Source organism: Heteronotia binoei, chromosome 4, assembly GCF_032191835.1.
Source record: "Heteronotia binoei isolate CCM8104 ecotype False Entrance Well chromosome 4, APGP_CSIRO_Hbin_v1, whole genome shotgun sequence".
In the NCBI taxonomy this organism is placed as follows: domain Eukaryota; kingdom Metazoa; phylum Chordata; class Lepidosauria; order Squamata; family Gekkonidae; genus Heteronotia; species Heteronotia binoei.
This window is the reverse complement of record NC_083226.1, coordinates 71,378,960-71,406,170: the sequence shown is the minus strand read 5'-3', so window position 1 is coordinate 71,406,170 and position 27,211 is coordinate 71,378,960. Positions and strand designations below refer to the sequence as shown.

At 45.2% G+C, this 27,211-nt stretch overlaps 1 protein-coding gene across 8 annotated transcripts in view; it reads right to left on the bottom strand.

Moving 5' to 3' along the window:
* The window catches only part of LOC132569374 (transducin-like enhancer protein 4), a 222,268-nt gene that overhangs the window by 113,947 nt on the left and 81,110 nt on the right, over positions 1-27,211 (bottom strand). The window lies entirely within an intron of this gene.

The window sequence follows — 27,211 nt, the reverse complement described above, 5'->3', positions numbered from 1 at the left end:
AGTGCAATACCTTTTTCAAGGTTTCAACTAGCAGTATATTCTAAACAAAATTATACTGTCAAGCACCCCACTGCTTCCTCACTAAAAAAGCAAATGTTAGTTCCCATTTTCTGTTGATATGGTTGCTTGCTTGGATGTAGTTTCCCTACACTTGCTTCACAACTTATTTTAAAAAAGAGATTCAGACAAGTTGAAGCAGCTTAATGCAAAGCAATCAGAGAAAGGAGAGTAAGAGAGAATTATGTACTTGGTACAGGTGAAAAGAACCAAAGATAATGTTGCCAATTCAGGATTCCTGCCACCTGGTTTTAGAAATAAGGAGTCTGGCTATAGGAAGATGCAGGAAAAGTATGGTTCTTGTTTCAATCAAAATGTGACTGAGTTTATTTCAGCTACCAAAGTTAAGGCTGTGATTCTAAATGTGCCTAACTGGAGGCTTCACAGAAAAAAAGTTCACCATGACTATCAGATAAAAGAGTATTAGAGTATTGGTTTAGAGGTGGCCTTCTCCACCATTCATTTCTCATATTTAAAGGCCACTTTTCCCCCAAGAAACTCAGTGTGATCCCACCTCTCTACATAAAAAGAATATGGAGAATTTGGCTGTTTTAGGAAAAAAGGAGATCCCTTTACAGACTCCAAGTGCTGCCACAGCAGATAACAAAAATCTGGCTTAGCAACTGGCCAAGGAAGTCCTCTAAAGTGTAGTATCTGTGAGACCTAGCAATTTCTTCTTCAACATGTCCTAGCCCTTTTTCAGTCCAGCGCTCCCATCCCTCAGACCCACGGCAGAGAATTTCAGTGTTCACTGTTCCTTCAAGATGAAGGGATGGTCAGTTAGCAGCAACAGCAGAGAAGCTGCCTGACAACTAAGAATGTCAATTTATGTATTAACGTATTATGCACACATTCTACAATCACAAAATTTCAATCCAGAGAATGAATGGTCATGAACATGGACGCAATCAATTCCACCCAATATCCATAACCTGATAAACACCAACAAGAGGCCCCCAGGATTTGACCTGCCACACATAGTATGGAAGACAGCTAACAGAATTTAAACAGGTTTTGACAGATGTGCAGACCTACTGTTTAAATGGGGCAAAATACCAGGACCCAAATGTGACTGTGGTGCAGCCTTCCAAGCTATTTTTCATCTGTCACAAGAATGTGAGCACTGTGCTCTTCAAGGATATGTGACAGAGCTCTTTGAATTTTCCCAGCTGGAGTTGTTGCTTTAACTTCACACATCACAAAACCTTTATTGGCATAACAGACAACATCATATGGATAACAACAGAGTCTGTGGTTGAACTGATTGAAAATTTAGGTATTACTATTTAGGGAGACTGTTCAATCTGTCCGTATACTTGTATCAGCTTGGTCACATATTTTATATTATTATATGCTTCTTATCATAGATATAATAAAAGCCCATTATGCTGGCTCATTCCTCATTTTCTACTGGAAGATGAAGCAACCACAGGAGTGGCCTTGCACTCTGTCACCACTCCCCCTTGCCATTTGGTAGCCTGTCTGTGACCCGCCTACTGCTGGCCCTGTCAGATCAGAACCCCATCAGTCAGCCTCAGACTACTGAGACAGTTCTCTGCTGAGAGGTTCTCCTGGAGCCTTACCAATCACTACTGCCTAATGGCTGCCTACCTTCCTGCCTGCTTGCCTGTCTTCCTTTCACTTCTGTCTCCCTGTCTTCCTTCCTTCCCCTTTATTTTATTTCTTTCTCCCAAACTTTTACATCTCTCACTTCATTCATTCCTCTCATTCTTTCTCGATCTGTCTGTCTTTTTTTATTCTATCTTCCTTCTAATTTTTCTTCCACTCCTTTCCCCCCCTCTTTTTTCTACCTCCCTTTTGTTCTTTCTCTCAATCTTTCTCTGTATCTCTGTCTTTCTGCCTTTTTATTTCATTCTCCTGCAGTCACACTAAATAATGCAATTTCAATTACATTCAAGAAATATCTGGGGACTTTGGGGGTGGAGTCAGGAAAAAGGTTGTGACAAGCATAGCTGAATTCCTAAGGGAGTTCAGACCATCACATTTAAAAGGACCACACACCTTTTAAACGCCTTTCCTCCACTGGAAATAATGAAGGATAGGAGCACCTTCTTTTGGGGCTCATACAATTGGACCCCCTGGTCCAATCTTTTTGAAACTTGAAGGGTGTTTTGAGGAGAGGCACTGGATGCTATGCTTCAAATGTGGTGCCATGACCTCAAAAAACAACTCCCTTAGATCCCCAGATACTCATGGATCAATTCTCCATTAAACCCTATGGGAATTGGTCTCCATAGGGAATAATGGAGTGCCCAGCAGACATTTTCCTTTGCCTCCCCCCACTTTTTGATGACCCTGAAGTGGGGGGGGAGCTTCCAAACTGGGGGATCCCCTGCTCCCACCTGGGGATTGGAAACCCTACTTTCAATCCACTTCCAATGCACTTTCCAACTGGATTTTATTCTATGAACTGGCAAAATCCAGATGGAAAGTGCTTTGAAACTGGATTGAAACTGTATTATTTGAGTGATTGCAGCCTCTGTCTGTCTGCCTTCCTTCCTTCCATTTCTCTTTGGCTGTTTCTACACTTGGCAGAAAATCCTGTCTTTTTTTGCGCATATTTAAAAGTAATAATCTACAATGCATATTGCATTCACTTCTGTCCTGCTTTGCATTTTCTTAAGTCTTCTACATTCATTTTTTTTTAATGGGCACTGAAAATGCTTTCACCCTGCCTTGCAGCTCTCGAGTATTTTTGAACAGGAGTTTTCCTGAACATCTGGATCTAAGGTTGTAATTGTAGAACTTTCCCTCCAGTTTCCAAACTCCTCCCCAAAGCCCTATCCATCATTTGCTTGTGAGAGCACTGATTCAGGAAGTCACTAAGTGAGCTACTCAGAGGCACAATGACGTGTGCTCTCCTCTGAGCAGGGCTTCCCTCGCAAGGAAAGCCTGGCTTAGAGAATGCACCCCGCCCAGCTCCTCTCGCCTTCAAGGAGAAGGCAGTCAAATGGGGCGTCAGCAAGGTTTCTCTGAGCTCGTTCCCCCACAAGGGAGACCCAGCTTGGAAGAGAATGCACTCCACCTGACCGCTCTTGTTTTCAAGGTGAAAGCAGCCAAACAGGAGTCAGTGTAACTTCCCTGAGCGCAACCTGGAGGACAATGCTTCCACAGTGCACTCTCAGAGGTGCTCTGTGCCTCCAAGAGTGCACTATGCAGAACTGGCTCAACCAGAGCCCACCCAGCCCTCCTTCCATGCCACCATGCCTGCTCTCCCCATGGGTGGGGATGTGGCAGAAGGGCAAGTGCAGATGGGGGGCACGGGGCAGGTGCCAGCCTGGGACACCCGAGGCCCTAGCATCAGGCCTACCCAGGTCCTGGGCAGGTGAAAGAGGCGGTGGCAAAGGAAGGCAGCCCCCAAGTGGCAAAGAGGCACCCCGCAGTCCCCTTCACCTGCCTAGGTCCCAGAAGGCAAAAGAGGCAGCACACGGCAGCAATGTGCACACTGCTGTGCGGTGGGCAGGGGTCCTTGCCTGGGGCTTCCTTCTTTTTCAAATATAGAAGTAAAACTGCAGAAAGTGAGGAACAATTTTTTAAATGCAGAAGCATTTTGAATGATGCAAGTTTGTAGCAGGCAGATTCAGTGCTCAGTAGATCTGGAGCAAAGCTGAATAGAGAAGATGATGATATTGGATTTATATCCCGCCCTCCACTCTGAAGAGTCTCAGAGCGGCTCACAATCTCCTTTACCTTCCTCCCCCACAACAGACACCCTGTGAGGTGGGTGGGGATAGAGAGGGCTCTCACAGCAGCTGCCCTTTCAAGGACAACCTCTGCCAGGGCTATGGCTGACCCAAGGCCATGCTAGCAGGTGCAAGTGGAGGAGTGGGGAATCAAACCCGGTCCTCCCAGATAAGACTCGGCACACTTAACCACTACACCAAACTGGCTCTCTTTTCCACAGCTTTCTTTTTCCACATCTTTTTCCTACCATTCCTTCTCTGTCCCTCTCTTTTTTATTTCATTCTGTTTGTCTGTCTTCCTTCCTTTCTGCCACCCAGGGGCAGCACTGAGGTTTTTGCCACCCCAGGCCATTGCCCCAGGGGGGGGGGGTCTTTAAATGGGGGAAAAGACAGGACTGCTTCTGCCACCTCCCCACTACATGGACAAACAGCAGAATCTGTTGAAGGCGCCTCTTTCATCCACTCGAGACAGGCAGGCAGAAGGAACAGCAAGGCACCAGGCAGTGTGTGGGGAGAGGGTGCCTAGCAGTGCCCCCCATAAGCCAGGCAGTGCCCCAGGCAGCCACCTACATGGCCTACTCCCATGCGCTGGCCGTGCTGCCAACTACACATTCATTACACCTCTCCCAAATATTTTTTCTAGGGACCGTTGTATTTCTTCCTACAATGGGCTTTACTGCTAGTGTGTAATAAAAAAAATATGTATTAACCCACTGAAAAAAAGCCCAGCATTATAATGAAAACAAACAAGAGACAGGTTAACAGTCAAACAGTACCTCTACGATCTGACTGTCTAGCTTATAGAGTTCAAGTACATTTCAAAATGAGAGAGTCAGGAGAGTCAAACTGACAAGGACCTTTCAGATAATCAACTCAAGCAGATTTTGCAACATAACAGTTTGGGTGTTGTTAGATCTTCAGTTCTAAAGTGCTTCTATCAATCATCAATAGCTTGGGGAGGATCTTTTGGCATCTGTATAAGCAGTTTGCATGAATTATTCAATTATCTTTCGTAGAATGAGGGTCCCCCTACTTTCTTTCCTTTTATACATAGTTTAACTCTAGGTTAAACTTCCCCAAGCCACACAGGGGAGGGAGCTCAGAGGCAATTGTTCTGTTTGCACTCAGGATGCCAGGCAAGCAACACTGTAAGATGGGAGGGAGACAGAACATTATATTTTGATCCATGGATGCCTTCTCAGTGTGCGCACATCGAGGCAGACAGACTCATAAATTACTAAAGTGCTACTGGCTGAGTGGAAGTTCTGAATAAATACAATAAAAATAAAGGAAACAAGTATGAAAGAGGACCTCAGATACCCATATCACAATGGAGGCAAAAGGCTTGGACCCCAAAGCTTCCCATTCCTCATTATTTGGGTCATGATTTCTGCCACTGTCTATCACCCTCAACCACTGACAAATCACCACCAGCACAATGTGTTATCACCTTTCTATCATACAGCTGGTTGCCTGGAGAATGTTGGCAGGTACATGGTTCTAGTGAAGAACATGGGCAAAAGATGGAATCCACTTTTACCCTCTGCTCATCTTACCAACTGCTCCTGCAGGATTCTTCCCCTCATAAGTGTAGCTGTGCTTCCATCTTTCACCTTCTGCTTAGATCCAGCACAGTCTGTGAAGTGCTTATACACCTCCATCTTCCTGCTGCAGCCTGAAAAGCCCCCCAAAATGCAACATCTTGAGAGCCAGTTTGGGGTCACAGCAGGGAAAGGTAGGGGAGGAGGTCGCACTGCCCTCACCAAAACCGTTCTGCCCACTAAAATGCTACATTGGATTCAGCCCCCTCTCTTTCCCTGTGATCTCACTTTAAAAAACAACTACTACATGCCGCATAGTTTATAACAAAATGCAATGTCTGGGCAACTAGAAATCAATCAACAGTGTTGGATTTCAAAGATTTTAAAATAGACAGGCACTGGGTAACAATCTGAGGGGAAAGGAGACTATTGAAGAAGGTGTTCTTACATGGACTATAGCGGAAACAACTGCTATCGCTTAGAATCAAGACATTGTATGGCAGCTGAAAACCAGCTTTAGGAAAGCTGGCAGGTGCTGAAAAGCACTCCAAGAATGATGAACCAAATAGTATATGATCTGACAGTGAAGACTGCAGCATGTGGAAATTAACAAGAAATGATAAAAAAGAAATGGTTAACTCACTCTACACTGACCAGAATGTGGCAGCATGGGTTCTCGCCTGAACCCCATTAACAGCACATATTCACCTGGTGTTCTGCTAGATGCACTGGCTCCAGGTTGAATACCAGAACAAATTCAGGCTTCTGGTACTAACCTTCAAGTCTTTAAACGGTTTGGGACCAACATACCTTTGGGATCATCTATCCTCATATAGCCCCTAAAATGCTCAGCGGAGAAAAATCTTCTGGAGAGCCCAGGCCCAAAAAATGTCAGGGTATCCTCAACCAAACCCAGGGCCTTTTTGGCCCTGACCTGGTGGAACTCTGTCAAATGACATCCATACCCTGGGGGACCTAGAGCAGTTTCACAGGGCTTCTAAGGCAGAGATGTTCTGCCAGGCTTATGGCTGAGGACCAGCAACATTTTTTTAAAGATTAGCCTGTCCTCTTCTCCATTCATTTCCCCCTTGGGGTTAAGATAACTTGATGTTAAGACATCATCTGGAATGGTTCTTCTATTTGTTTTACTGTTTTTAATTATTTTAAACTGTACTTTTGAATGTTGTATACCACCCTGAGCTCCAACTATGAGGGTAGAATGGTTTATAAAATGAATTAATACTAATACCGCTATTAATAATAACACTGGCAAGTGCAAAAGAAAAACAAGTTATTCACAAATTGAATATTTAGAGAAAGTAATATTTTATGCAAATTCCTGTCAGGTGAAACAGAGATGGCTCCACAAGTTTATCTGCCACCTCATTCCCACAAATAACTATTCATATAAGCAGTCCCCTTGTAAGAGCAGCAAGCAGATAGCATACGTAGCACTAATTTGCAAAAAATAAGCCCATGGAAAGACCTTTTGAACCCAGTTCTTATCAAGTACCTAAAACTAAAACAAAATATAGAGGCAGCAGGCAAATCGGAACCATGGAAGAACAGGGGAAATCAATGGGATATTGTTATCCCTGAATAAAAAATCCGTAGAAGAGGGAGAACAGGTCATGAAGGCAGCACTTCACTGAACATCAAAGGAAGAAGATATTCCACAATCTTCTGGGAAAATAGTCCTATCCACTCAATCGCTGCTGGTAGGAAAATCAAGCTAAACAAGAGAAAAGCAATATAAGACTAGTCATGTCTTAAGCTACCTGACAGAAATTATAATGGTGATCTTGCAATGAAATAAAGGAAGGAAGCAAAAGTAGAAAATATAATAAAGCATATATTTAACTATCCAGTCATGGTGGAGACAAATATCAAGCTTCAAGACAGATAAAACATTCCCAATATAGCCAATTATAAGTCTACAGGTGGACAGGTAACTCTTCACTTAATCCTTAGTAGTTCCAAGAATCTGAAGATAAGGATTGTTGATTTTCTTAGAAACTGTAGTCATAATACCGTAACATTAAACTTTAAGTGTGATCAAAAAATTACCCAGAAAAACCATACTCAGTCATATATGATTTCCCAGGAGTAAATTTCTCAAAACCTACAGGACCAATTAATAGGTAGCTAAAGGATGGTGTTAGGAAGGTAGTTTTCCTTCAACAAGTGTGAACAGTATTTTTTTAAAAAAATAATAATAATAAAACAGCATAACAAAGACTAACATACAACACATACCAAATATTAGTAAAAAGTTACTGATATACATGATCCAAATGCTAAAACTTTTTTTGGTGGGGGGGAGGGGCTAGCAATCAAGCAGCAAATGCATTTGAAGTACAACTTTTCCATTCTTTTTAACCTTTTGTGCATGGTCAGAAAGACCATTTTGATCCCACCTATTTTCTTGGGGAATTCCTCGTTTTTTTATAATTTTCCCTTGCATTATGTACTATTTTAATTTCCCCTTATGGGCCAGTTATATGCAAGAAGACAAAAACCAGTGTCAGTAGCAAGAGTTATCAAATTTGGTTAATGGGGCAAGAAAATAGGATGATCATACCTTGAGTGTACCTAAACCACCAAACAGTCAAGCTTTTGAGTGGACCAGAACTGTCAAGAGATCAGCTGAAGTTCTAAGCCTGCTGGGGGACCTTGGGTGAGCTATGGTTCTCTTAGAACTCTCTCAGCCTACCTACTTCACAAGGTGCCTGTCGTGGGGAGAGGAAGGGAAGGCAGTTAAGCTGCTTTGATACACCTTAAGGTAGAGAAAAGTAGGGCATAAAAACCTACTCTTCTTCTACTGTTATGGCCGTCTAGGCTACATGCATCCCACTTTGGCCACAGCTCAAGGCAAAACCTCCCATACACTCAAAGAGACATGCAGCTAAAAGATGCTGTCATTCAAGCTCTCAAGACAGGGATACTTATCTGGGCCAAATGCTCCGTAGCCCAAGTATGAAGTTCTCTTGCCTGAAGTGGTCAGACAGGCAGGCAGCAGTGCAATGGTTGCTTCAATACGTCTCTTCTTACACTGCACTGCACCTAGGGTTGTCAATCCCCAAGAGCTATCAGGAACGGGGGAGGGCCACAGGATGCTTCTCTTAGCAGCAGGAATTACCCCCAACAGGCAAGACACAGGAAATAAATGTGACATGCCTATGAAGTAATGTAGCCACATCAGTGACATCAGGGGTGATATTCTAATTTTTGGGCAAGCCTCTATGGTAGAATAAGCTTCAAGCTATAGAGTTTTACCCCAAAACCAGAGCAGTGACATAACCACATCGCACTCATTTCCTGCTTCTCCCTCCTTGCTTCCAAAAAGGTAAGCTCCATCCCCCGCCCACTGATTGAACTGACCCAGCAACCATAACCTCACCCTACACTGTCCATGCTGATGCTCACCAGCTCATCCCTGTGGGCTGGCATTTAACAATGTTGCTGAGGCATTTGCTGGAGGGCCCAAGAGTTAAAATGGCTACATTATTATTCATGCTGTTATCTATATCCAGACACACTTTTAACTGAAATCTCCCTTTATACCAGAAGTCAGCTTAATAAATTTCACAAGAGCATACAAGCATAATTGAGAAAAACCTAACAGCTGACCCAGATCCACCTATATTTGGAACGTAAACATATAGGATGAGACCCCATTTGGCTTTGAGCTACAAGGTTGCCTGGTACCAGAGGTGGGGCTGATGCTTACTAGACAAGCAGAAGGGGCCAGGCTTATTCTCACTCTTTCCCTTCTGCCCACCATACATGGAGCTGATCAGTATAATGACTGACTCTTATAAGTATGAATATGACAATTTACTCCATTACCCAGAAAGGGGTTCAAAATGCCCAATTCTCTAGAAGCAACTGGACGAAACAAACAAAATGCACATAAAGAGAAAGTCATGCTAATACTGACTTGTCCTTGTCAGTGCTCCACTAGTGACTGATGTGCAACAGATGTGGGAAAGTTAGTGTTGTTTCTCAATGCTACTGGGAGGGATGCAAATGCATATCAAGACTATGGTTGCTCCCAGAGAAGTACAAGGAAGACTTAAATATGCCCTTATTTCAAGCCATCCTAGAGAAGCATAAAAGAAAAGCAACACTTAACATGTTAAAACATTAATTCTAGCCATTAATAATAGGGGGCATCCTATTTGAAAATGTTGGGGCAACTCCATGTTATCTATTTCTTAAACATTTCAGGCCCTTTTAAAATTGAGGAAGGGAATCTGCATTTCTAAACATTTTAGAGATAACATTTACTTTAGAAAAGCTTTTTTAAAAAGCCTGAGCCACCCCACAGAGAGCTAGGAGAGCATTAAAACCCCTTCAAAGTACACACTGTCTGAAAAGAGATTTAAGAACTGGTGGATTTTCTATATACTGATGGGAATTGGAAGAGGTGGGTGGGTGGGAAGAGCAGGTCTTAACTACAGTAAGAGGCTTTTCATCCAATACAAAGAACTGGACAAAGAGGAACTGAAAACATTGTATTCATAACTGGGTGGAAGCCACAGTTTCCTTGAAGCAGATCTTTCTTCCCCTATATATAGAATATTCTTTCCTGGTGTAGGAAGAGTGCCAAGCTTAGCACACTTTAATATATAAGAACTTCAATGGAGAAAAATGTCCTTGCTTGAAAATGCATTAGCTAACAGTTTTACGTAAAAACTAACAAATGGAGTGCTGCAGTTTCATTTGAAGTAATGCAGGGTACAAGGTTAATGCTGGTGCAGATGATCACAAAACATGTCTAAAATATGAGCATGTACATAAAAGAGAAAAGAATGAGGGCATTTGATGTCTGATGCCCCATAGTGCAGTGGTAGAGTGCCAGTTAATTTGGGTCCTCCCTGGGGAGAAAGGTGAAAAAAACTTCTAAGGCTGATTTCAGTCTTGCATGACTTGGCTTTTCTTTTTTAAGGAGCCCACATTAACTACTCCATTATAACGGAGTATAATGAACTACTCCATTATAAATTTACAAAACAGAAGTACACATACTTAAGTATTAATAGTAAAGGTATAGGTGAACTGTGACAACTACACACTTGTGAAGGGACACAAAAAGCACACTGCAGGATCAGCTCAAGGTCTGCCTAATTCAATATTCTTTGAAAGAACTCCATCAATCATTAGATATCAGGTAATCTACCATCATCCATGAGTAAACCACAGTCTACCTTCTGCACACCCTGCTCTAGACTTAGTTTCTAAAAAAGTGACTACCTTGCTGGATCAGGGGAATTCTGTAGACATAGTTTATCTTGATTTCAGTAAGGCTTTTGATAAGGTTCCTTGTTGACAAGTTGGTAAAATGTGGTTTGGATCCTGTTACCGTTAGGTGGATCTGTAACTGTTTGACAGATTGCACTCAAAGAGTGCTTGTGAATGGTTCCTCATCCTCTTGGAGAGGAGTGACAAGTGGAATGCCTCAAGGATCTGTCCTGGGACCTGTTTTGTTCAACATCTTTATAAACAATTTGGATGAAGGAACAGAGGGAATGCTTATTAAATTTGCCGATACTAAATTGGGAGGGGTTGCAAATACAGTAGAAGACAGAAACAGGATACCTTGACAGGCTGGAAAACTGGGCTCAAACCAATAAAATGAATATTAGCAGAGATAAATGTAAAGTTCTGCAATTAGGTAGGAAATATCCAATGCATGGTTATAGGATGGGGGAGACTTGTCAGCAGTAGTATGTGCAAAAAGGATCTAGTGGACCATATGATGAACGTGAGTCAGCAGTGTGATGCGGTGGCTAAAAGGCAAATGCAATTTTAGGCTGTATCAACAGAAGTATAGTGTCCAGATCATGTGAAATGATGGTATTGCTTTACTCTGCTCTGGTAAGACCTCACCTGGAGTATTGTGCTCAGTTTTGGGTACCAGATTTTAAAAAGGATATAGACAAGCTGGAATGGATCCAGAGGAGGGCGACGAAGATGGTGAGGGGTCTGGAGACCTAGTCCTACGAAGAAAGGTTGGAGGAGCTGGGCATGTTTAGCCTGGACAGGAGGTGGCTAAGAGGTGATATGATCACCATCTTCAAATACTTGAAGGGCTGTCATGTAGAGGATGGTATGGAATTGTTTTCTGTGGCCCCAGAAGATAGGACCAGAACCAATGGGTTGAAATTAAATCAAAAGAGGAAAGAACATTGCATATGTGGTGGTAAGCATATTTGGGAGGTAGCTTCAGCATCAAGGAACTACATTCACTAATTCAGTACCAAACTTTGCTCAGTAGTACCTAGACATATGCATCTGTAAATCAACTAATCAAAATTCAAAGTGAATGTCTTCTGGTCTTTAGTATACTGAACTGATCAGTAAAAAAAGAACTACGTGATAATATCTGGACATTTATCAGTCATTTAATTCTGGCACTTTGTCTCCTTTTTAAAGCTAGATGAGCGGAAGGCAGTGGAGAGAATGACAACAGATAATCTGCCATGTGGGGATCTTGTAATCAACTTGTCTCCAAAGCTATCAGAGTACAGCATTTCCACTTTCTTCCAATCACTGCACTATCACTGTTATTTACCTAAGTAGAAATTGATGCTGTATGTTTGATATGCCATTCAGAGGTGGGGGGAGAGGGTGCCTCCTTTGGTTTATTTGCAAAGGGGCAAGCATTTTGCTTGCAGTTTCTGAGAGCAGAAGCAATATGGAATGCACAATGCACTTTTAAGGGAAACCTGGAATGGAATGCACAATGCACTTTTAAGGGAAACCTGGTAAATATTTTTTCTTGTACCCCCTGGAAAGCAGTCAGGTAGCTGAAGGAAAGAGCCCCGTGGTGCAGAGTGGTAAGTTGCAGTACTGCTGTCCAAGCTCTGCTCATGACCTGAGTTCGATCCCAGCAGAAGCTGTGTTCAGGTAGCCAACTCAAGGTTGTCTCAGTCTTCCATGTTTCCAAGGTCAGTAAAATGAGTGCCCAGCTTGCTGAGGGTAAAGTGTAGATGACTGGGAAAGGCAATGGCAAACCACCCCGTAAAAAAAGTCTGTCATGAAAACGTCGTGATGTGACATCACCCCAGAGTCGGAAATGACTGGTGCTTGCACAGGGGACTATCTTTACCTGAAGGATAGAGGCAAATATTTCCTTTAAAACCAAACCATGCATTCTCATGTATGAGAATTACGTGACGAAGACAACTCCAAGATCTTCCCATGTGACAGGTCAGTAATGAGCATTACATTTTTGAGATCTCTTGACACGTTTCCTTTAAAAACGGCAGCAGAAGGAAAACAGCATTAGATCAGGGACAGAAACAGGCAATCCCATCGTATTCAATGTCAAACGCAGTCCTTTCCATATATTTATGCCTATGCCTCTCTAGTCATCTTTAGGGGAAAGGAGGTAATTCTATTTTACAACAGCAGAAAATACAGAGGGGAAGGAAGCTAAATCCAGCCCACCTCCACCTCATCTTTCTGCACTCAGTTGCTTGATTTCAGTATTTTTCTCCCAGCCAGGTTCCAGTATCAGCAATCAGCTGGGAGAAAAATGATGAAACTAAGCAAATCCACTGAAGAGAAGCAGGGGACAACAATGCTGTTCCTCTTGTCTACACACACTATTTTTGCCTAAAAACCAGACAACCCTACTACCTACCTCAGGATCACAAGAATGGAGGAAAACAGTAACCACACCTATATGTTCATGTTTCTCCCCTGCTCAGTAATGCTAACTGCTGATAAAAATGGGAACACTTTTGTATCTGTTTGATATTTTAAAGCCAGGAGGATCCCTTAGGTGCCCTTATCTGAGAATTTCACCTCAGTCAGCTAGGACAAAAAATAGTTACCCCACAACAACAAATGTGTTTCCCACTAAAAACAATGGAAACAAAGATTAAAGAACCAAGCATAACAGCTTTGGGAAAAACAAAACCAAACCTAAAATGGACTAAAACTATTTAGGGCATACCCCCACTGCCTAATGGCCATCCACCAGCTTTAAACTCTGGCAATTGTTCACGACACTTAGCTGAATTGCATGAAAGGTCACTCATATAGTAAAGGCAGAATCCAGTATAGCATGCTGATTAAATTGCCATTAAAACAGTTCATATAACAGTGACACACCACAACTCCAATCCTAGCAAGAAATCTCTAGTGACTTTGGCAATGATCTCTTGCATCAAACTGTGTTAACACACACCATTGATTTCTTGCAAAGTTAACAAGCAATAAGATGAGCTAACCTGGCACTATTATGAAGCACTAACTTCGTCATCAGTGCATGCAGCCACTATATTGTGTTCATTTTTTCCCCATAGGAATAATAAGGAAGTAACTGATGACATTTCCCAGACTTTTTAAACATTATAATGCAAGCAAAATTTAACACAGCAACAGGATATATACACCACAGTATGATTTCTAAAGAATTCAAACATAGACAGAAAGAAGTGCCCACCAAATTAAGAAGCACAGCTTAAAAGGTGGTCAGGTTCTTTAATCAAAATGGAGAAGAAATGTAGATCAAAAGACTTGTTATCAACAGATGGACCCATAGAGGGGGAGAACTCCAACATTAACAACACTACAACCCTTCTCATTGATAACAAGTCCTTATTCTTCTACCAATATAAAATTATTCATATAGCTCTCATAACATTCTACTATGATACAATTAAAACACCTGGCACTGACATTTCTAAGAGCCAGATAATTGACGCACATTGTAGGATTGTTTTTCTGGTGTTTCAGTTTAGCTGTGTACCCTGCATGATCTTATGATGGAGCAGAGTTCCCAGGGCAATCTCATCTCCCAGTGCATTAGGTAATACCAAAAGCAGTATGGTCAGGCCTCAGATTCAGTGGGAGCTCACAGGAGTGCAGCTCCTGAACCTTTGAGAGTTCCTCCTCCTCCTTCTGAGAATTCCACCTCCTTGTCCATTGAATAGTATGCGCAGCTGCATAACAATCCCTGGATAAGCTCCACCACCTATTTTTCTACAAAATGACCCCTGAGTATGGTGATGAATACTATGGGTTCACCAATATCAGTTTTTCCATTGGTGAAAAGGGACAAGCAGCTGGTTTTGACTACCAAAGAGACTACCAACATGCAGACAAAACATACATAGGGTGGCAGTAGTGCCGAGGAGAATCAGATAACAAAAAAACTAATAGGATCCAGCTCCATGGATTCATATCCCAATAAATCTCGCATTAGAAAAAATTGATGGACAAACAGTAGACCCATGCAAGATCTGACTGCTATCGTGTCTAGATGGCAGAAGGAATCTTCCCTTCAGTTAAATTGTCTAGTGACCAACAGAACAAACCTAAAAATACTTTCCTGTGAGCCCCACTGAATACACCTAGGTAGAATTCTGAGTAGACCTGTTAATTGCTAAAGGAACAGTCTAAGCAAGTTTACTTGCAAGTAAGTCCAATTTTATAAAGCAGTGCTTATGCCCAGGAAACTGTTCTGAGGACTGCTGCCTAGGTCATCTTCCTCAGAATGGTCAAGAGACTGTCAGTTGATTCCATCTGGGAACATTTCTGATCTCTGTGTGTATATACATGTGTGCAAGATTCCTGCCTTACGCTGTTCTTCTCCCCCCACCAAAGGAGTCAATTAAGACAGCTATTTTAAAAAGCCTTTCTCCTCTGCGAATATACCAATCTGCCCCTCTGCATCAGGACCCCTGCCACCCAAGACAACCCCTCCTTCTGGGCCAATGGAGGACAATATTATTCTCGTAGATCAGGTCAGTGCAACAGTACTACTTTTATTTAATTATTCGATTTCTGACTTTCCCTCCCCTGCCAGTGCAGACCACAGGGTTCAACATATCACAATAACAATAATTATAAATTAATTAGAACAGTTCAATATATACAACTAAGTTACTAATTAAATTACTAATTGCAGCAACAGATAACACATAAAATTATAATGCTTCCTAGACCCCCACCCACTCATACCTACCTTATACCTGCATTACATTGATGACATTTTTATGGCCTGGACACATGGGAAAGAACACATGGACAAATTTAGGGAAAGAAGCCCTGGATGCATTCCACCAAGCATTCAATGTCTTTCACCCTACCATCAACCTGACAGTGAACCAGTCTATGCAAGAAATACATTTTCTAGATACCACTGTAAAAACACACAATGGATGCAGAGACACTACCTTATGCTGGAAACCTACTGACCGACAAACATACCTAGGATATTGTTATATTATCAGAGGATTGTGTGGGATTCAGTAACAGCCAGTATGCAAAGGGAGTTGGAAGGTAAGATTTTGATGGGGCTAAAGGGCTTCATAAAGATATTTTATAGAAAGGGAAATAGGAGAGGTGAAAAGTTGCCACTGGCTAATTAAAATCTAGTAACCAAATATTGTAGATTTCATTTATACCCCTGCTTTTCTCCCTAGTGGAGGCCCAAATCAGCTCACATCATTTTTCTCTCTTTTGTTTTATCTTTACAACACCCCTAAACTAGGGTGTAGCTTAGGCTGAGTGTGTGTGACTGGCCTGAAGTTATCCTGAAAGCTTCCATGGCAGAGTGGGAATTAAAACCTGGGTCTCCCAGAACCCAGTCCAACTATTTAACCACTACACCTAGACTTATGATGTTGTTGTGTTATCAGTCTCACAATTTTTTTAAAAAAATACTTATTCTCACAATTTTTATTGCTTACTCTCACACATTTTTTTTTAAAAAAAATAAAAACTGTAAAATAAAAATGTAAAAAGTTCCATCATTTTTCCTATGATTCTGTTTCTAAAAATGTATAAGGAGGGTGATAGTGAACAGCTCACCTAGGGCACCAAAAACCCTAGCACCAGCCCTGCCAGTATGGAGGTGACTGCTGCATGGATTACTGTGGTTAAATCAGGGAAGGACAAGAAAGGGGCCAGTGGTATGACCTGGCACAGATATAGAAATGCCAGCCTGGCAACATCTTTGATCTGGGCCTCCACTGAAAGGGAAGCATCCAGAATCACACCCAGATGCTGGTGTTAAAGGCACTTTGTCAAGAGTCTGGAATTAACACTGCAGATCCAAAGCTCCCCAGTTCAGCCACAGGTCCTTCATCTTCAACTGGACTGAGTTTCAGCCAGCTTTGTTTCTGCCATCCAACCACAGACCCAAAATCGTCTGCCAGATTTTTAGGGGTGGAGTCTGGTTGGTAATCCATCAACAGATATAGCTGGGTGTCATCAACAGATATAGCTGGTGACAGTCCAGTCCAAATCTCTGCACCAACTGACTAGGGGGTGGTATATAGATGTCAAATAACACTGAGGTGAGAATAGCCCTTTGAGGGACTTCACTTACCAGGCACTGCTGTGACGTTCTCTCCTCTAGTGACACCCTCTATCTCCGGCCTTGGAGGAAAGAGACAATTCACTTTAGGGTTGTCCCTCATATCTCCATGTCAGCAAGGTGGTGGGTCAATAGAACATGACAGACCTTGTCAAATGCTGCTGTCAAGTAGTAACAGCAGTGCTGATCCACCTTGATACAGGTGTCTGCAAAGATCATTTGTGAGGGTTACCAGTGCTGTCTTCATCCCATGCCAGGGCAGAAGTCAAACTAGAATGGATCCAAGGCTGATAAGTCATCCAGAAAAGCCTGGAGCTCTTCAGCTTCCACTTGTTCAGCTACGTTGCCCAGAAACAGAAGGTTCAGCACTGGTGGTAGGTGCCCATATCAGAAGGATTGAATGATGTTTTTCTTTAGGAGCAGCCATATCACTCCCTTCTTTAAACTCCCTGGGAAGACCCCTGTACCCAAGGACAGATTTATAATGTCTGCCGGGAGGGCTAATTCTGTCATCGCTGGCTTTTACCAGCCATGATGGGCAAGGGTCCAGGATGTAAGTGATAGACTTCACAGTACCTAGGACCCTGTCAACATCATCCAGGGAGAGTTGGCTGAATCAGTCCAATATCAGACCTGAAGATGGCCAAGAGGCCTCTAGTTCATATACTGTATTTAAATTCACCCATCTTGATGGAGTGACAAGATCTTACCTTTCCCCTTCTCTGTATTAAAGCATTTTTGGTTCTTTAAAGACTTAGTTCAAAATGATTTCCTCCACATCAACATTTCTTTCAAAACTATTTTTAAGTCTTACATCTTTGTATGCATCTCCCTGAATGTTAACATTAGGGAAAGAAAAGAAGCCAGCAGAATATGACTAGAGGAGAAAAGAAGCCCACAGAATATGACTCTATAATACAGTACAGTTACTGCTAGTAATATTAAAAACTAGATTTCATTCATCTTGCAGAAATGCCCTTAACTTGTTGCCTCTCAAGATTCTGACTGAGTTTTGTGATCAGCTTAGGGTGGCCAGACCGTCCCGGTCTCCCGGGACATTCCCGGTTCTGGCCACCCAATCCCGGATCCCGGGCTGCCTATACCGGGACCATTAAAGGTCCCGGTTTAGGCAGCCCCGGAGCCGGTGGGCCGCGGGCGCCGGCGGGGAAGGCGGCGAGGGAGGGAGGGAGCGTCCCTGCGCCTGCGCAGGGCCCCTGCGCACGCGCAGGGACGCTCCCTCCCTCACTGGCCGCCTTCCCCGCCCGCGCGCGGGGCCCGGCGGCAGTGGTGGAGGCCTCTCCGTGGCCTCCGCTGGTCGTTGGAAGCCCTCCAGAGACTCTGGAGGGCCTCCAGCGACCAGCGGAGGCCGCGGAGAGGCCGCGGGGCACCCGGCGCTGGTCCCGGAAGGCCTTCCAGAGCCTCTGGAAGGCCTTCGGGGACCAGCGCCGGCCAGCGGAAGGCTTCCCCGCGGCCTCCGCTGGTCCCTGGAGGCCCTCCAGAGTCTCTGGAGGGCCTCCAGGGACCAGCGGAGGCCGCGGGGAGGCCGCGGGGCACCCGGCGCTGGTCCCGGAAGGCCTTCCAGAGCCTCTGGAAGGCCTTCGGGGACCAGCGCTGGCCAGCGAAGGCTTCCCCGCGGCCTCCGCTGGTCCCTGGAGGCCCTCCAGAGTCTCTGGAGGGCCTCCAGGGACCAGCGGAGGCCGCGGGGAGGCCGCGGGGCACCCGGCGCTGGTCCTGGAAGGCCTTCCAGAGCCTCTGGAAGGCCTTCGGGGACCAGCGCCGGCCAGCGAAGGCTTCCCCGCGGCCTCCGCTGGTCCCTGGAGGCCCTCCAGAGTCTCTGGAGGGCCTCCAGGGACCAGCGGAGGCCGCGGGGAGGCCGCGGGGCACCCGGCGCTGGTCCCGGAAGGCCTTCCAGAGCCTCTGGAAGGCCTTCGGGGACCAGCGCCGGCCAGCGAAGGCTTCCCCGCGGCCTCCGCTGGTCCCTGGATGCCGCGGGGAGGCCGCGGGGCACCCGGCGCTGGTCCCGGAAGGCCTTCCAGAGCCTCTGGAAGGCCTTCCGGGACCAGCGCCGGCCAGCGAAGGCTTCCCCGCGGCCTCCGCTGGTCCCTGGAGGCCCTCCAGAGTCTCTGGAGGGCCTCCAGGGACCAGCGGAGGCCGCGGGGAAGCCGCGGAGCAGCCGGCGCTGGTCCCTGGAGGCCTCCAGAGGCCAGCGCCGGCAGCTCCCTCCCTCCCTCGCCGCGAGGCCGCCGCCGGAGGACTCCCCGCCGCCGCTGGACTCCGCCGCCCTGGAATAAGGTAAGGGGGCCGAAAGCGGGGGGGGGCGGGGGCGGCCTTCCTTTCTTCCCTCCCTCCTCCCTTCCTTCCTTTCTTCCTTCCTTCCTTCCCTCACTCCCTTCCCTTCCTTCCTTCCCTCCCTCCTCCCTCCCTTCCTTTCTTCCTTCCTTCCCTCACTCCCTTGCCTTCCTTCCTTCCTTCCCTCCCTCCTCCCTTCCTTCCTTTCTTCCTTCCTTCCTTCCTTCCTTCCCTCCCTCCCTCCCCCCTTCCTTCCTTCCCTCCCTCCCTCCCCCCTTCCTTCCTTCCTTCCCTCCCTCCCTCCCCCTTCCTTCCTTCCTTCCCTCCTTCCCTCCTTCCTTCCTTCCTTCCTTCCCTCACTCCCTTCCCTTCCTTCCTTCCCTCCCTCCTCCCTTCCTTCCTTTCTTCCTTCCTTCCTTCCCTCACTCCCTTCCCTTCCTTCCTTCCCTCCCTCCCTTCCTTTCTTCCTTCCTTCCCTCACTCCCTTCCCTTCCTTCCTTCCTTCCCTCCCTCCTCCCTCCCTTCCTTTCTTCCTTCCTTCCTTCCTTCCCTCCCTCCCTCCCCCCTTCCTTCCTTCCTTCCCTCCCTCCCTCCCCCTTCCTTCCTTCCTTCCTTCCTTCCTTCCTTCCTTCCTTCCTTCCTTCCTTCCTTCCTTCCTTCCTTCCTTCCCTCCCTCCTTCCTTCCTTCCTTCCTTCCTTCCTTCCTTCCTTCCTTCCTTCCTTCCTTCCTTCCTTCCTTCCTTCCTTCCCTCCCTCCCTCCCTCCCTCCCTTCCCTCCCTTCCTTCCTTCCTTCCCTCCCTCCCTCCTTCCTTTCTTCCCTTCTTCCCTCCCTCCCTTTCTCCCTTCCTTCCTTCCTTCCTTCCCTCCCTCCCTCCTTATGTTCTTATGTGACGCAGAGTGTTGGACTGGATGGGCCACTGGCCTGATCCAACAGGGCTTCTCTTATGTTCTTATGTGACGCAGAGTGTTGGACTGGATGGGCCACTGGCCTGATCCAACAGGGCTTCTCTTATGTTCTTATGTGACGCAGAGTGTTGGACTGGATGGGCCACTGGCCTGATCCAACAGGGCTTCTCTTATGTTGTTATGTGACGCAGAGTGTTGGACTGGATGGGCCACTGGCCTGATCCAACAGGGCTTCTCTCATGTTGTTATGTGACGCAGAGTGTTGGACTGGATGGGCCACTGGCCTGAGCCAACAGGGCTTCTCTTATGTTCTTATGTGACGCAGAGTGTTGGACTGGATGGGCCACTGGCCTGATCCAACAGGGCTTCTCTTATGTTGTTATGTGACGCAGAGTGTTGGACTGGATGGGCCACTGGCCTGATCCAACAGGGCTTCTCTCATGTTGTTATGTGACGCAGAGTGTTGGACTGGATGGGCCACTGGCCTGATCCAACAGGGCTTCTCTCATGTTCTTATGTGACAAAGAGTGTTGGACTGGATGGGCCACTGGCCTGATCCAACAGGGCTTCTCTTATGTTCTTATGTGACACAGAGTGTTGGACTGGATGGGCCACTGGCCTGATCCAACAGGGCTTCTCTTATGTTCTTATGTGACGCAGAGTGTTGGACTGGATGGGCCACTGGCCTGATCCAACAGGGCTTCTCTTATGTGACAATACTGACTTTGGTGGACCCAAGCACTGATTCAGTGTAAGGGAGCTTTGTGTTTGTGACTGGAGTGGACAATACTGACTTTGGTGGACCCAAACACTGATTCAGTGTAAGGGAGCTTTGTGTTTGTGACTGGAGTGGACAATACTGACTTTGGTGGACCCAAGCACTGATTCAGTGTAAGGGAGCTTTGTGTTTGTGTCTTCTGGTGCAATTTTGTTCTCAGATCCTGTATTTACTTCATCAGTATATGGGATAAGGCACTTTCTCAACTGTGCTGCATAATGCAGCCTATTTATTTTGTCCTGTTTGCTCTGTTGGCTCTATCTGCGCCACCTTCATCACTTTCGGGGTGTGGATCCCCCAGTGGGGTGGTCTCGCGACTCCCTCCGCCGGCTGTTTCTGATAGCCCTGCGCCCCCTCTTTCATTTGATATGTGTCCCGTGTGGATGCCACCCTCCCGCCGGGAGATGCCGCAAAATGAGCCCCCTTGAGGCTTATGGCGGCAGGGCTCGGGGGAAGCGAGCTAGACTGCTGTTCTTTTGAGGTGTTATAGAGTGTTTCGAGCCCGTCCCTGTGGCATCGGTCCCATCGTTGTGGGGCCCAGGGGGCCGGCGCAGCGGCACGCCGAAGCAGCCTGTCACTAATAACACAGGTCGAGATGCAGGACAGGAACCTGGAAGTGACCGACAGGCTGCTTCAGCGTGCCGCTGCGCCAGCCCCCTGGGCTCCACAACGATGGGACCGATGCCACAGGGACGGGCTCGAAACACTCTATAACCCCTCAAAAGAACAGCAGTCTAGCTCGCTTCCCCCGAGCCCTGCCGCCATAAGCCTCAAGGGGGCTCATTTTGCGGCATCTCCCGGCGGGAGGGTGGCATCCGCACGGGACACATATCAAATGAAAGAGGGGGCGCAGGGCTATCAGAAACAGCTGGCGGAGGGAGTCGTGAGACCACCCCACTGGGGGATCCACACCCCGAAAGTGATGAAGGTGGCGCAGATAGAGCCAACAGAATAAACAGGACAAAATAAATAGGCTGCATTATGCAGCACAGTTGAGAAAGTGCCTTATCCCATATACTGATGAAGTATATACAGGATTTGAGAACAAAATTGTTTCCGGCGGTGATATTTGGGGGATTTTTGGGGACGTCACAGGAAGTGCTGTGAAGTCACTTCCTGTTTCCGGCAGTGGCACTTGGGGGAAATGATGTCATTTGGGGGAAGTGATGTCACAGGAAGTGATGTCACTTCCCGTTTCCGGCAGGTGACGCGGGGAAATGATGTCACAGGAAGTGATGTCACTTCCTGTTACCAGCGGTGGCATGACATCACCGGAAGTGACGTCACCGGAAGTGACGTCACTTCCTGTTTCCGGCGGCGCGCGCGCTTCGCGCGCGCACACCCCTACCTTCCCCCCCCCAAGGTGTCCCTGGCTGGCCTTCAGACATTATGGTCACCCTAGATCAGCTGCACGTTCAAAACAGACTCCCTTTGCATCTTTCTCCACCCACAAAAAGGGGAAGTAAAAACTTTTTTAAATGTTTATATAAGCTTCTCCAAACACACACACAGTCCTGGAAATTCTACTTTAAAAGAAACAGTCAATACAAATTATGAACTTCCCCTGGACTTTTATCAATTTTTCATGTATCCTCAGTTTATGGCACTTCACTACTCTGAAATAAGAACACATACAATGCCTAGATTTTTTTTTATGTCATTGTACAAAATGGACAAACCATTACGAATTCAGCATTTTTTAATTTTTTTTTTTAAAAAAGCAAAGTCTCTTCTCTGGTTCTGCTGAATAAAACACAGAATAATTTGCATCTGAATTCTGGCTGAAGATCTCTTAAGAGGTTCAACTGTTCCCTTTATTTTGGAACTGTCCTAAAGTATTGTCACCTTTAAAAAAAATCCTGTTCCTATCACTCAATTTAAAGATTCCCTATTACAACCCTGTTTATTAAATGGTAAATTCTCATACTTTCTTCAGTATCTCAAGGCCAACCACAGATGAGATGCTGGAAGATTCATTTTTATTGCTAAGCAGCATATGCAGAATATATGAAAGTTCTCTTTTCTCCCTGTATCATTTCCCTGATGCTCCTGAAAAGCTATTTGCACTCCTGGGAAAAACTGTACCTCCCTCCCCTGGTTAATATATGTGTTTTTCCAAATATCCAAGTCCACTAATTAAGATCTGGGCAGAGCACTGGTCCATCCCTCCCTCTCTCTTCTGCAGGCACTTTAAAGCCTGGCAGTTCCTGTGGAAGGGGAACCCAAACCAGTCCAGTATGACCCTTTATCTTATCACCTGCTTGGAGGGTGTACTGAATGGGATTCTGCTGGGTGGAGTAACTTTCTTTAATTATTATCTGAGATTATCCACTTCATTTTGTAAACTGCTTTTGAGTCCATGAGTGGGAGAAAAGTTGGGTTAAAATATTTAATTAACTAGTAGCTCTGATATACCATGTATGGTTTCGAAAACAGGAGAGATTTCTTAAAAAGCCAAATTGGGGATCCCCCATGTCTGCTTATATTACAATGAAAACTCCATGGGAGATACATTCATGTCCTTAACCACAAAAGATACTTATCTTGAATTTTTAATTAATATCCATGTTTACTTTATCAGTTGGTCAAATGGCAGACAATTTACTACTTGGTTCTACCTAATACACTTAAAATTTACAAGTTTATTTATTATTTTGAACAAATGCAGGCCTTGAATTCAGCAGTTTACAGGAGCACAGCTCCTGAACCGTTGTGAGGGTTCCCCCTCCTCCTCCCCACCTACTTTGTCCATTAAATAGTAGGTGCAGCTGCATAACAATCCCTGGATTAGAAGAGCAGGCAGCCAGTCAGCCACTAGGAGCTTTGTCATGCCCCCAGCAGCCATCATTAACCCTGAAGAAGCCTGCACCATCCTTCTCCACTTCTTATGTGATTTTGGGCAGGTGGTGGCTTGCTGTTCTTTTGACTGGAGGCCCCAGGAGAGTGAGGCCTGCTTGGGCTGGCTGGATGTCTAGCCAGTTCAAGCAGGCCTCACTCACCTGGGGTTCTCCTTTCTTGTGTTGGGTTGCTTTTGGCTGATGGGGGCATATGCTAATTATGCTAATGAGCTCCACTACCTATTTTTCTACAAAACAACCCTTGAACAAATGGCAGACTATGAGAAAAGCAGGAAAGTCAAGTGCAGAGCTGTATATATGCCAAAACTATATGACAGAGTTCTGAAAAGGTACAGCAGATTCCAGAATATCCTAGCTTGCTTTTACATTTTGTGTTTGTTTTTTACTTTTCAGCTCTTATAGCAACACTTGCTGAAATCATGGAAACAGAAAAGGGCAAAAACAGACTTCCAGTGGTAGAGAGCAAGACTTCATTGCCTTCACTTTTCCCATTCCCATCAATAGTAAAACAGAATAGATTGTGTACAACAACAACAACAAAAGCTTAATTTGGAGAATTTATACAGTGCACATGATTCTGTTTGTGTGTGTTTACATGTGTATATTTTGGATTGGCTAGGCACAGATTTTTAACTGGAGAAGGAGGTAGTTTACGCTCAACACCAGTAAAGGAAATCCAAGGAAATGACTGTGCTGAAGAACCAAACACATAAATGACACAAATTTCAACCAATACCCTTTCCTAATTTTATTACAGAGTTCACTCTCCCTTTACCTTTAATGTGTGAGATCCTTTATGAATGATTCTTTTTTGGTGGTCCTTTTCTTTTGACTTCCAGTTTACCATCAAAAACTACCCATATATTGCTTTGTTTCTTTCTATTGGTGTCACAATTTTAACTAATCTACAACTCAGCAATGTGAATGTCATGAACTAAAAAGAATGTGACTTGGGATAATGGCAACTAGAGATGGGCATAAATCAGGAAAAAGGAGGTTCGGGAAAGTTCATGGGGTTCATGAACCTCCATGAAACTTTCAGTTTAACTAACCACTTTGAAGTTCATGATGTAGCAGATCTTGTCAAAACCATATAAAGGATTCCCTTTAAATGACTTCTGCAAATTGAGCTGCATTGGCATGACATGCAAGTGAACTCCAAAGGCACTTAAATACCTTCTGAGTTCACTTGTCAGGCACACTGCTGTGGTGTCATGCATTACAAAAACCATTTAAAGGATCCTTTTAAATTGCTTTTACTAGCAACTCCACAACTTCACTTGCAAGTGGCACAACTTGCAAGTGAACTCAGAAGGCAGCGGTGGAGAAACTCAGCAAGTGAACACAGAAGGCAATTAAATGCCTTCTGAGCTCATTTGTGAATCATGTAGTGGTGGAACAGATTGCAAAAACCATTCAAAGGGATCCCTTTGAATGGTTGTTGCAAGCTGCACTGCCACAGTAAGTCGTGCCACCGTGGTTTGGAGAAGTCTCTTTAAAATGCCTTTTCCAAGCCTCGCCTCTGGCACCATGTCTGCCAGTGTGAACCACACAAACCTCACAAATCACCTGAGAGTTTCACAGAAGCTTTACAGGGGCAGGATAGCAAAAACTGAGATTCGCAAACCATGAACCAGGCCCAGTTTATGACTGACTTTGGCTCATAATTTGGGTTGTGCCCATCCCTATTGGTGACTCAAGTTCAAATCCCTACTCCATAGCTGTCAACAAATCACTTTCTAACACTAAATGACTGTAACTGGTGTTTATAAAGATAATCAAAGTGCCACACAAGCCATGCCAGATTTTGCATTTCTCAGCTGTGTTTCGCATTTAACAGCAAGATCATGTTTGTGATTTCAGAATGCCCTTATGAAGAGAAATGGACTAATAATTTGGCACAATTCAACAGTATTGTCTAACAATAAGTATGATTATGGGAAGGCGTTGCTTAAATGAAAGTGTGTGGTTACTGGCATTCAAAAACTTGCTTCCTGTGGCCAACCAGATGGTGAGGTGGTGAGAAGAGAATACAGAATTGACGGGAACTAGGGAGACTTTAATTTCAGCTTCTTGTATGCAGGGCCTACACGCAGTGTGGGGGAACAGGGTATATTGAAACCTACAGAGATTTAGCCCAAGCTGCAAAGTTGTCTTTCATTACTTAGGAGAAGGTATGGGTTAAGACAGAGGAGATCATGTTACAAGTTTGTACCATGTGCAGGGGGAAAAAATGTTTGGTCCCTGCTTGTACATACTGCTTGCACAGGCTGCAAAGGAACAGAATCATCATCATCACCACTCTCCTGTGAGCAAGGACCAAACAAGGCTCAGGGTGGTGCACAGCACTGGGATACATTCATATAATAAATACATAATAAAAACAGTTAAAATGCAGTGCATTAAAGTATAGTGCATTCCTACAGTCACTGCCTTCTCATCCTTCCTAGCATTTGATTTAAAATCTATTGGAAACATCTTCCCAAAAGAACTCATGTTTTAAATCACATTACTTCCTAGTCAAACCGGCATGACTGTCAAGGAACACACCCAACATCACTCTGAGGAGGTTTGCTTTAAAAATATGTGCTCAAGAAATCAAACTTCAGTTGATAAAACATGCAGTACTATAACCTATTTTATATTGCTGATCAACTATATATGTAATTCTGATAGGAGACCCAGTTAAAAACAATGGAACCTATTTTGGACATTTGCATTTTAAGAAAAACTTTATGTTATAAGTTGTAGTATTACATGAGAAAACATGAAGAAACAACTTGGGTAGGATTTCTCACAGAGAAACACCTAAAGCAGCAGTTGCAAAACAAAGAAAATACGCCAGTTTGGTGAAGTGTTTAAAAGCAGTGGACTCTAATCTGGAGAACCGAGTTTGATTCCCCATTCCTCCACCAGGGCCGGCACCAGGCTTTTTGGCATCCTAGGCAAGGCTAGGGCACCCATGTCCACCCACCTGCCATGCCCCTACCTACCTCATCTGCTGGTGTGGCCCACCCTTGGCCACCATCTGGGGAAAGAAAAGGTCACCTCACCTTGGAGGGTTGGTTTTTGCCATTGGCCATGGCCAATGCCACTCTCGCAGCAGGGGGCACCAGCTGGGCATGCAGGGCACACAAGGTACCGCTTCCAATTGGCCACAGGACCCAGCTGTGCCAGCGAGGCTGGAGGAGGCACAGGCCAATCAGGAGGCCCCAGGGTGCCTCGCACCTGCATCTTCCTGCACCACGGCATCCTTAACCCTTCCGCTCCCAGGGCAGCAGTGGCAGCTCCAATGGTGCTGCAAGCTTTTAGGTGGTGGCAACACGGAATGCTTCAAGGCAGAGCTTTTGTGTGCATGCAGGAGCCCACCCTGTGGCCAGATGGCACTCTAGGCAACAGCCTACCTCACCAACTCCTTAGCATTAGAGGACACATAAAGCTAGCCAGGGTCAGTCACTGTTCTCTCAGAACTCTCTCAGCCCCACCTACCTCACAGGGGCTCTGTTGTGGGGGGAGGAAGGAAAGTTTATTGTAAGTCACTCTGAGACTCCTTTGGGTAGTGAAGGATGGGGTATAAAACCAACTCTTATTCTTCGAAGTGCTTGAAAACGGATGAGTAGCATTTCCACCCAACAATGGGATTAGCACTGTGGCTTAAGACACAATCAAAAATTGTGGTTTAAGCAAATGTTTCCAAGTCAAGGTTTCTCACAAGGAACCCTGAGAAGGGAAATGCCTG